Below are 10,301 nucleotides of genomic sequence, written 5' to 3'. Positions count from 1 at the left end.
TAAAGAAGGAAACACGACTTCAAGTCAAGAAAAGGCAAAAGTCGTGATTTTCCTTTGACATCATCTTCATGAGGGACTAAAAATTGAATACCGTACGATAAAAGATCCTTATGAACTATGGAAAAGTTTAAAAAAAAGGTATGATCATCAAAAAAATGTGATTCTTCCTAAAGCTCGATATGATTGGATGCACTTAAGGTTGCAAGATTTTAAATCAGTAAGTGATTATAATTCCGCATTATTTAAAATTTGTTCAAAATTATTGTTATGCGGAGAAAAAGTTACTAATGAAAATATGTTAGAGAAAATATTTTCAACATTTCATGTCTCGAATATGCTTCTGCAGCAGCAATATCGAGAAAGAAGTTTTAAAAAGTATTCCGAACTCATATCATGTCTTCTTGTGGCTGAACAAAATAATGAGTTATTAATGAAAAACCATGAATCTCGACCAACTGGAGCAACACCATTCCCTGAAGCGAATGTTGTATTTTTAAATAATATTAATGGTCGAGGTCGTGGTCATAATCGTGACCGAGGTCGTGACCGTGGTAGAGGAAGAAATAATTATACTTTATGTGATAATAATCATTTAGATTTCGAGAAAACTACAAATGATGATCATAGAAGGAAGACTCCACAAAATAAGAAAATTAAAAGTGGTGAAAATCAATGCTTCCGTTGTGGTATTAATGGTCATTGGACTCGTACTTGTTGTAATCCAAGCACTTAGTCGACCTCTATCAAGCCTCATTGAAGGAAAAAGGGAAGAATATGGAAGTAAACTTTGCCTATTAAGATGATGTATTTGACCCTTCCAACATGACCCATTTGGATGTGGCGAACTTCTTTGAGTCTCCTGAAGAGAAAAATGATGTTAATGAAACTTATTGAGTTTAAAAGATATACGTCAAAATAGTTATCGTGTTGAAACTAACAAAAAAAATAATATAGAATATCTTTATATTACATTTATTGTTTCACATGAGAAGCGTATATTGGAAACATTGTATGCCTTTTCTTCTAGATTATATTATACTCATATACAAGTAATTGAAACATATGCCACCATGAACCCGAAGTTCATGAATTTAAATATGTTTACTGTTTGGCATGATCGATTGGGTCATCCCGGGTCAATAATGATGAGAAGAATTATTAAAAATTCTCACGGACATCCAATAAAGAACCAGAAGATTCTTCAATCCAAAGAATTAACATGTATTGCTTGCTCTCAAGCAAAATTAATTATTAGGCCATCACCAGCCAAAGTGGGAGTTGAGTCACCTACATTTTTAGAATGGTGACATATATGGACCAATCAATCCGCCAAGTGGACCATTTAGATATTTCATGGTTTTAATTGACGCATCAAGTAGATGGTCACGTGTGTGTTTATTATCAAGTCGAAACCTTGCATTTGCACAATTACTTGCTCAAATAATCAAATTAAGAGCACAGTTTTTGGATTATATAATAAAAAAAACATTCGACTTAACAATGTTGGTGAATTTACATCCCAAGCATTTAATAATTATTGCATGTCAATTGGGATAAATATTGAACATTCTGTAGCTCATGTTCATACACAAAATGGTATGGCAGAATCATTTATTACGCATTTACAATCGATTGCCAGACCATTACTTATGAGAGCAAAACTTCCATTATCTATATGAGGTCATGTTATTTTGCATGCAGCGTCACTTATACGCATAAGACCGACATCTTATCATAAGTATTCCTCAACACAATTAGCTTATGGCCAGGAACCAAATATTTCTCATTTGCGAATTTTTGGTTGTGCAGTATATGTTCCAATTTTCCCACCACAACGTACTAAAATGGGACCTCAAAGAAGGTTAGAAATATATGTCGGATTTGAATCCCCATCAATTATTAGATATCTTGAACCCTTGATGGGAGATGTATTTACTGCACGATTCGCTGATTGTTATTTTAATGAGACAAATTTTCCAACATTAAAGGGAGGAACTAAGAAGTTGGAAAATGAAATTGCCTGGAATGTATCGTTATTGTCTCATTTAGATCCTCGTACAAAGTAATGTGAACTAGAAGTTCAAAAGATAATTCATTTATAAGCAAACCAAATGCCAGATGCATTTACAGATACTAAGAATGTGACCAAGTCATATATTCTAGCTACAAATGCTCCATCTAGAATTGAAATCCCAACTCAGCAAGTTGATACAATTAATGAATCAGCGCTGCGCCAAAAGCGTGGTAAACCGATGGGTTCAAAGGATAAAATTTCTCGAAAAAGAAAAGTGACCAATAGTCGAAATGACTTAATTGACAATAGAAACATTCAAAAAAAAGTCATGGACACGACTAGTGGTAAAAATGTAGAAGAGACTCAAGTATATGAAGATAACTATGAGATCTCGATAAATTATACCATGACAGGAGAAAGGTGAAATAGAATTAATGTAGTTGTGGACAACATTTTTGTGTATAATGTTGCACATAATATCATTCATGAAAATGAGGATTATGAACCTAAATCTGTTGACGAATGTCGTAATAGAAAGGATTGGCCCAAGTAGAAAGAAGACATCTAAGCAGAACTAAACTCATTCACGAAACATGAAGTTTTTGGATCTGTAGTTTATACACCTAAAGGTGTAAAACCTGTGGGATTTAAATGGGTATTTGTGCGTAAACGAAATGAAAATAATGAGGTCACTAGATATAAAGCACGACTTGTTGCACAAGGATTTTCTCAAAGACCAGACATTGATTATGAGAAAACATATTCTCTTGTGGTAGATGCTATTACATTAAGATATTTAATTAGTTTGACTGTATGATTTTCATCTTATGGATGTAGTTACAACATACTTGTATGGATCTTTGGAAAATGAAATCTATATGAAAATCCCTGAAGGATTTAAGATACCTGAATCATATAATTCAAACTCTAGAGAATTATGTTCAATCAAATTACAAAGATCATTATATGGATTGAAACAATCAGAACGAATGTGGTACAATCGCTTAAGTGAATATTTATTGAAAGAAGGTTATCAAAATAATTCAATTTGTCCATTTGTTTTTATTAAGAAATCACAGTCAGGATTTGTGATTATAACTGTATATATGTTGATGATTTAAATATAATTGAAACTCCTGAAGAGCTTTCAAAGGCAATAGAATATCTCAAAAAGGAATTTGAAATGAAAGATTTTGGTAAGACAAAATTTTGCCTTGGCTTACAAATCGAGCATTTAGCCGGTGGAATTTTTATTCATCAATCGACATATACAGAAAAGATTTTAAAAAGATTCTACATGGACAAAGCACACCCATTGAACATTCCAATGGTGGTTCGATCACATGTACTTCGTTATCTTCGAGGGACAATTGATATGAGTTTGTTTTATTCAAATAAATCAAATTTTGATCTAGTTGGTTATGCGGATGCTGGATATTTATCTGATCCACACAAAGTAAGTCTCAAACAGATTATCTGTTTACATGTGGAGGAACTGCCATATCTTGGCGGTTTGTAAAGCAAACCATGACGGCCACTTCATCGAATCACGCAGAAATTTTTGCAATTCATAAAGCTAGTAGAGAATGTGCATGGTTGAGGTCAATGACTCATCATATTCGAGAAACATGTGGTTTGTCTTTCAGTAAAAATTACCAACAATATTATTTGAAGATAATACTACATGTATAACACAAATCAAAGGAGAGTATATAAAAGGAGATAGAACAAAGCATATCTCACCAAAACTCTTCTATACACATGACAAACCACATCAACATTTGAAAAGCTAGTGCACAACATTGGAATGCGACGACTCAGAGAACTTAAGTGATGTATCCATAAGAGAGAGTAGAAATATTGTCCTCAAGGAATAAGAGTACTACACTTTTTTCCTTGACTATGATTTTTCTCATTGAATTTTCCTAGCAAGGATTTTAATGAGGCAGTTATTAATGTATAAAAATGATGTACTCTTTTTACTTCATTAGGATTTTTTTTCCATCGGGTTTTTTCCTAGTAAGGTTTTAACTAGGCATTTATTTTTATATAATATGGATATCTAAGGGGGAGTATTGTAAATATAATGATATATTATAAATGTAGATATCCATAACCTACATAGGTTACAATTTTCATATAACTCTCACATTCAATTTCATATTGTAACATCCATCACATTGAATTCCATAATGTAACCTGTACCATAATATGTCTTATAAATAGAGGAGTGTGGTGCCTTTGTAAGACTCACCACAATTGAGTTCAATTGTCTTCTCTTCTTCCTCTCTTCTCTATTCTTCTCTTTGTTTGTTTCATTATCCTTTATTTCATAACAGATAGCAATTTGTTTCATTAACAACCAATATTAGATAAGTCCCCTAACAACAATTAGACAATAACTAGTATTATTGGCGATCGAATAATAACCAATATCAAATAGTAATAAAACAACATTTAGATAGCAAATTAATATCATTATCAATTATATTATAATAAATATCAAATAACAATTACTGAATATTTATCAAATAAGAATCAATATCATTTGATAATCCATTTTAATTAGATATCAATAAAACAACAATCATATTATAATAATAAGTATAAGATAATTATTGGTATCATTGATTAATAGTAATTAGACAATAATTGGTATCATTAACAATCAATTGGCTAGCAATCAAGCAATAATTAGATAAAAATTAGTATAATGGAGAATTATATGGTAATCAGATAATAATCTTTGGATGGTAAAATATTGCAAAACTACCCTCGTCTCTTCAAATGTGAAAAACTCCTAAAACATATCCATATTTTGGTTAAAGTAATGTGCTTTTTCATGATCTTATTCGACATTCTCCAAGTTTCTGCCACCAACTACTTCCATATTCACCCAATAATCTCCAAAGTTCTTCGATTTTCTTCACGATTTGAAGTTAAAAGATTTCTTTTGACGCTCAACTTTTTTTTCTTTTTTTTTTTCTTTTTTTGGTTTTATTGATTTGTTTAGCTGAAGATTTCTTAAAACAATGGTTTTTGTTCATTTTCTGTTTGAATTTCATCCTCAACAATGGTTTTTATTTTTTTTTTATATATTAGAATTTTACTGGTTTTAATTTCGTCAACAAAGTTAAAAATAGAAAAGAAAGAGAAATGGAGAAGAATGAAGAGGAAGAGAATTTGGCAAGAGAAAACTCTAGCTTCCATTATATTTTTTGTATTCTACAAATCTCAAATATATAAAGGGAAGCTGAGACTAAAAACTCTTACCTACTCACACACACATCATATAATTCCTCATATAACAAACTGTTTCTAGAATATGTAATTAGGCCATAATACAGTGGGCCAAAAGGGAAAATAATTAGTGGGCTATCTTAACACCCCCCCTGCAAACCAATGGTTGTTGAATCAATGACAGTAAGTTTATTCTTCAGCGTGTGAAAACTTTGAGCAGACAATGGTTTGGTGAGTATATCTGCAATTTGTTCAGTTGCGGGAAGATGTCTGATAGCTAATTTTCCCTTTTGTATAAGATCTCTAACAAAGTAGATGTCAAATTCAACACACTTTGTCTTGGAATGTAATATAGGATTTGCACTAAGATGCACTGCACTTAGATTATCACACCACAAAATAGGAGGAAAAGGTAGATCAATATATAAGTCATTCAAGAGAGAACAAATCCATACCAGTTCAGTTGCCAAAAGAGCAAGGCAACGATATTCAGCTTCAGTACTAGATCTGGAAATAATAGAATGTTTCTTGGAACCCCAAGGTACTAAGTTATTTCCAAAATAAACACAGAAACCAGAAGTAGACTTCCTATCATCTGGATCAGAAGCCCAATCCGCATCAGCAAAACCAACTAAGGACATATTATCAGACTTACGAAACCATAAACCATGATATAGTACACCTTTAAGATATCTTAGAATTCTCTTCACAAGTTGCCAATGTGTATGTTTTGGAGTATGCATAAATTGACAAGCTTTATTAACACTATAGGATATCTCAGGATGAGTAAGTGTGGCATACTGTAATGCACCAACAACACTTCTATACAGATGCACATCATGAAATGGTTCCCCTTGAAAAGCAGAAAGTAACGGACCACTTACCATAGGTGTAGAAATAGGTTTAGCTTCCAGCATTTTTGTTCTCTGTAATAAATCAGTAATATACTTTGATTGAGATAAAAACAAACCTCCATTAGTTGGGTATGACACCTCAACTCCAAGAAAGTAGCTCAGCTTTCCCAAATCCTTAAGTGCAAATTGACTGTTTAAAGAATGAACTAAAGAATTCACATCTTTCTCAGAGCTGTCCATGATAATCAAGTCATCAACGCAAATCAAGACATAGCAACAAGGTGTAGGAGTAACATGTATTAATAAAGATGTATCAGCTTTAGAAGTTCTAAATCCAAGGGAATGTAAACTTGAGCTCAACTTTTCATACCATGCTCGAGGGGCTTGTTTAAGACCATACAGAGCCTTTTTCAAATGACAAACCATAGGATAAGAACTTTTAACTTCAAAACCAAATGGTTGTTTCATGTAAACATTTTCATCTAAATTTCCATGAAGAAAAGCATTATTAACATCTAATTGACGTATACTCCATCCTTTCATAATTGCTATAGTTAAGTGCATGCGAATAGTAACGGGTTTCACAACAGGGCTAAATGTTTCATTGTAATCAATATTAGGTGTTTGATGAAACCCTTTAGCAACTAAGCGTGCTTTATATCTACTAATAGACCCATCTGAATTCCTTTTTATCTTAAAAACCCATTTGCAACCAACAATTTTCTGATTAGGATTTTGTGGAGTAAGGCTCCAAGTGCCATTTTTTTGTAAGGCTTCAAACTCTTCTTCCATGACCTTTTTCCAATGAGGATGGTTAAAAGCTTCCTTGGCATTGCAAGGTTCAGTTTGAGTATAATCAATCAAGAATACTTTTGGTTTAAAAATACCAGCTTACTCCGTGTTATCATGGGATGAATAGAGGTAGATTGAAGTTGAGTATTCATACCAGAATCAGTTTGATGCAGTGGTTCCATAGGACTTGGAGATTGAGTAATACCACCACTGTTACCATCATCCCTAGGGCTCTCTTGAGTACCTGTCTCTAAAGGATACACAATAGTAGGGTTTAGATGATCAGTGTTATCAAAAACTGTGTCAGTGTGTCGCCTATCCTCATTATGGTTCATAAGAGATGATGGAATTATTGAGTGAAGTGGTGGGGATAGAACATTATTGGATTTGGGTATGCTAGAATGAGATGCAAATGATGCATATGGAAATGAATTTTCATCAAACAATACATGTCTAGAAATGAAAAGACGCCCATCTGAAGCTAGACATTTGTACCCTTTATGGGAGGTACTGTATCCTAGGAAAGTACATGGTGTGGATCGGAGAGATAGTTTATGTGATTGGTAGGGTCGAAGGTAGGGATAACACTTGCAACCAAAAACTCTAAGAGAAGGAAAGTTAGGTTTCCGGCAAAATAGCTTCTCCAACGGGCTTATATTATCAAGAACTGGGGTAGGCAAACGATTTATGAGATAGACACTAGTGGAGAAGGCTTCATCCCAGAATGATAGAGGTAAAGTGGCTTGAGATAGCAATGTAAGACCCATTTCCATGATATGCCTATGTTTTCTCTCAACTATGCCATTCTGCTTTGAAGTGTAAGGACATGTTATCCTATGTTCAATGCCATGTTGATCAAGAAAAGGTTTGAATGGTTTAAATTCAGTACCACCATCAGTTTGAAGACTTTTAATTGATTGACCAAGAGACTTTTCAACACAGGTTTTGAATTTTTGAAAAGCTAAAAAGGCATCAGACTTGAAATTTAAGAAATATATCCAGGTGTATCTACTATAGGCATCAACAAAACTTATGTAATATCTAAAACCATTATGAGATACATTTACGGCAGGACCCCATAAATCACAAGTAATAAGTTGTAAAGGATGTGTATAAAGAGTAAGGGAGTGAGAGAAAGGAAGGGCATGATGTTTGCCCAATGCACATGCTTCACAAAAATTCAGTTTATTTATAGTACCAGAAGAATGGTCAATGTGATTCAAAAAAGCTTTAACAATAGGTAAATGGGGATGACCTAGTCTTCTATGCCATAAATCAAGTAAGGGAGTATTAGATTTAGGTACGACGGTATTGAAAACAGACTTGGTGTTGGAGTCAGAATGGTGAAGTCTTTTATGTGATGGTTGAATGGTAAATTTGTAGAGCCCATCATTAAGTAGTCCTTGAAGAAGTACTTGGCCAGTATCCAGATCCTTCACATAACACAAAGTGGGGTGAAATTCAAAGAAAACATGATTATCTTTGGCAAATTGTGAAACACTGATTAAGTTTTTGGTAATAGATGGAACTTAGAGTAAGTTATTGAGTGTAAATGATTTAAATGGTAATGTAGAGGAGTTAAATGACATGGAACCATAATGAGTGATTGGCAAACCTGACCCATTTGCTGCATATATTTGATTTCCTCCCCCGTACTAAAATCCAGTAGATAGGTTGCTCAAGCTATGAGTTAAATGATTTGTAGCTCCCGAATCAAGATACCAATTGCTGTCAATATTCAGGTCGGGGGCAGCCACCATAGCAGACATCTATGGATGATTATTCATATTAGTATATGAAGTATTATGTGAGTTCGGTGAGTAACCTGATGAATTTGATCTTAGAGTATATCGAAAGAAGCAGCGATCAGCACTATGTCCAAGCTTTGTACAGATTTGGCATTGTGGTTTATTACGATTTCCTCTTCCTCCCCTGTTTGATCTTCCATTGCCACGGCCACCCCTTTGATTGTAGGAATGATTGTTGTGATAGTTGTTTTGGTTGGTCCTTATGTAAGATTCTGCTCCTTTTTCAGTTGTTTGGGTGACAATATTAACAGAAGGTAGAGCAGTTTCGCTGATTAATTTGCTCTCATTTTGAGATTCCTGAGTAAGTAATAAAGACATAACTTCTTGTACAGAAGGAGAGTTAGTTCTGGCGGAAATAACAGATATCATGGATTGATAATCAGATCCTAAACCAGCCAATATGTACAGAATATGATCATCAGATGAAACTGGTTTGTTAATTGAAGCCAAGGCATCAACACACTGCAGTATTTTGAGAAAGTATTCTTTTAATGGCATGGATTCTTTCTTTATATTGTGAAGTTTGTTTTTGAATTGCATAGCTTGTGCCAAGTAACGGGAAGAGAAAATACCTTGAAGAGTTCCCCAAATTTCTTTTGCAGATTTGCAATGAAGCATCTGATTCAATATTTCTTCACTCATAGATCCTAAAAGCCATGAGGAGATAAGGCGATCTTGGCGTTTCCATACCTTATATGCCGGATTTGGTGTTCTAGTAGCGGATGCTGATGAACTCCCAGTGGATATGAGATATTTTGATGGTGGTTTTGATTCAGATTCAAGAAAATTTTCCAGATCATAAGCTTCTAATGCTGTAAGAATTTGGAACTTCCATAAGAGAAAATTATCATCGCTGAGCTTCACTAACGATATTTTGTTGCCCGATCCAAATATTTGATTAATCGGTGAAGATGCTTCAGTGTTCTCAACACCGAGTAGGGATGAGGTTGAACTCATTTTGTGAGTGATTTTGTTGTTGAAGTCTTATGCTCAATGAAAAAAATAATAATAAAGGAGGACAGAACTTACTCTGTACGTTCTGTGAGATGAAGATGGTGAGAAAAAAATTGATGAAGACGTTGATGAGATGAAGATGGTGAAGAAAACAAAAAAAAAAGAGAATTAATAATGATGGGATGGGTTACTGTGTAGACATGAGTTTAAAAAAAAAAGAAGATGGGATGGGTTGCTTAGAAAAGAAGATGGGTTGGGTTGTTGCAAAAGAAGGGAAAGAAGGAAAAAAAAAATAAGATGATATGATGTGCTACTGCCGTATGGAAGGAGAGTAGGTTGAAAAGAAAAAAAAATTAAAAGTATATTGGTCACCGTATGGAAGGAGAGAAGGTTGAAAAGAAAAAAAAATTGCAAATATATTGGTCAGTTAGACTCTCATAGCTCTGATACCAAGTTAAAAATAGAAAAGAAAGAGAAATGGAGAAGAATGAAGAGGAAGAGAATTTGGCAAGAGAAAACTCTAGCTTCCATTATATTTTTGATATTCTACAAATCTCAAATATATAAAGGGAAGCTGAGACTAAAAACTCTTACCTACTCACACACACATCATATAATTCCTCATATAACAAACTGTTT

The sequence above is a fragment of the Cucumis melo genome, chromosome 4 (assembly GCF_025177605.1).
Source record: "Cucumis melo cultivar AY chromosome 4, USDA_Cmelo_AY_1.0, whole genome shotgun sequence".
Lineage (NCBI taxonomy): Eukaryota > Viridiplantae > Streptophyta > Magnoliopsida > Cucurbitales > Cucurbitaceae > Cucumis > Cucumis melo.
This window is presented reverse-complemented; position numbering follows the sequence as displayed.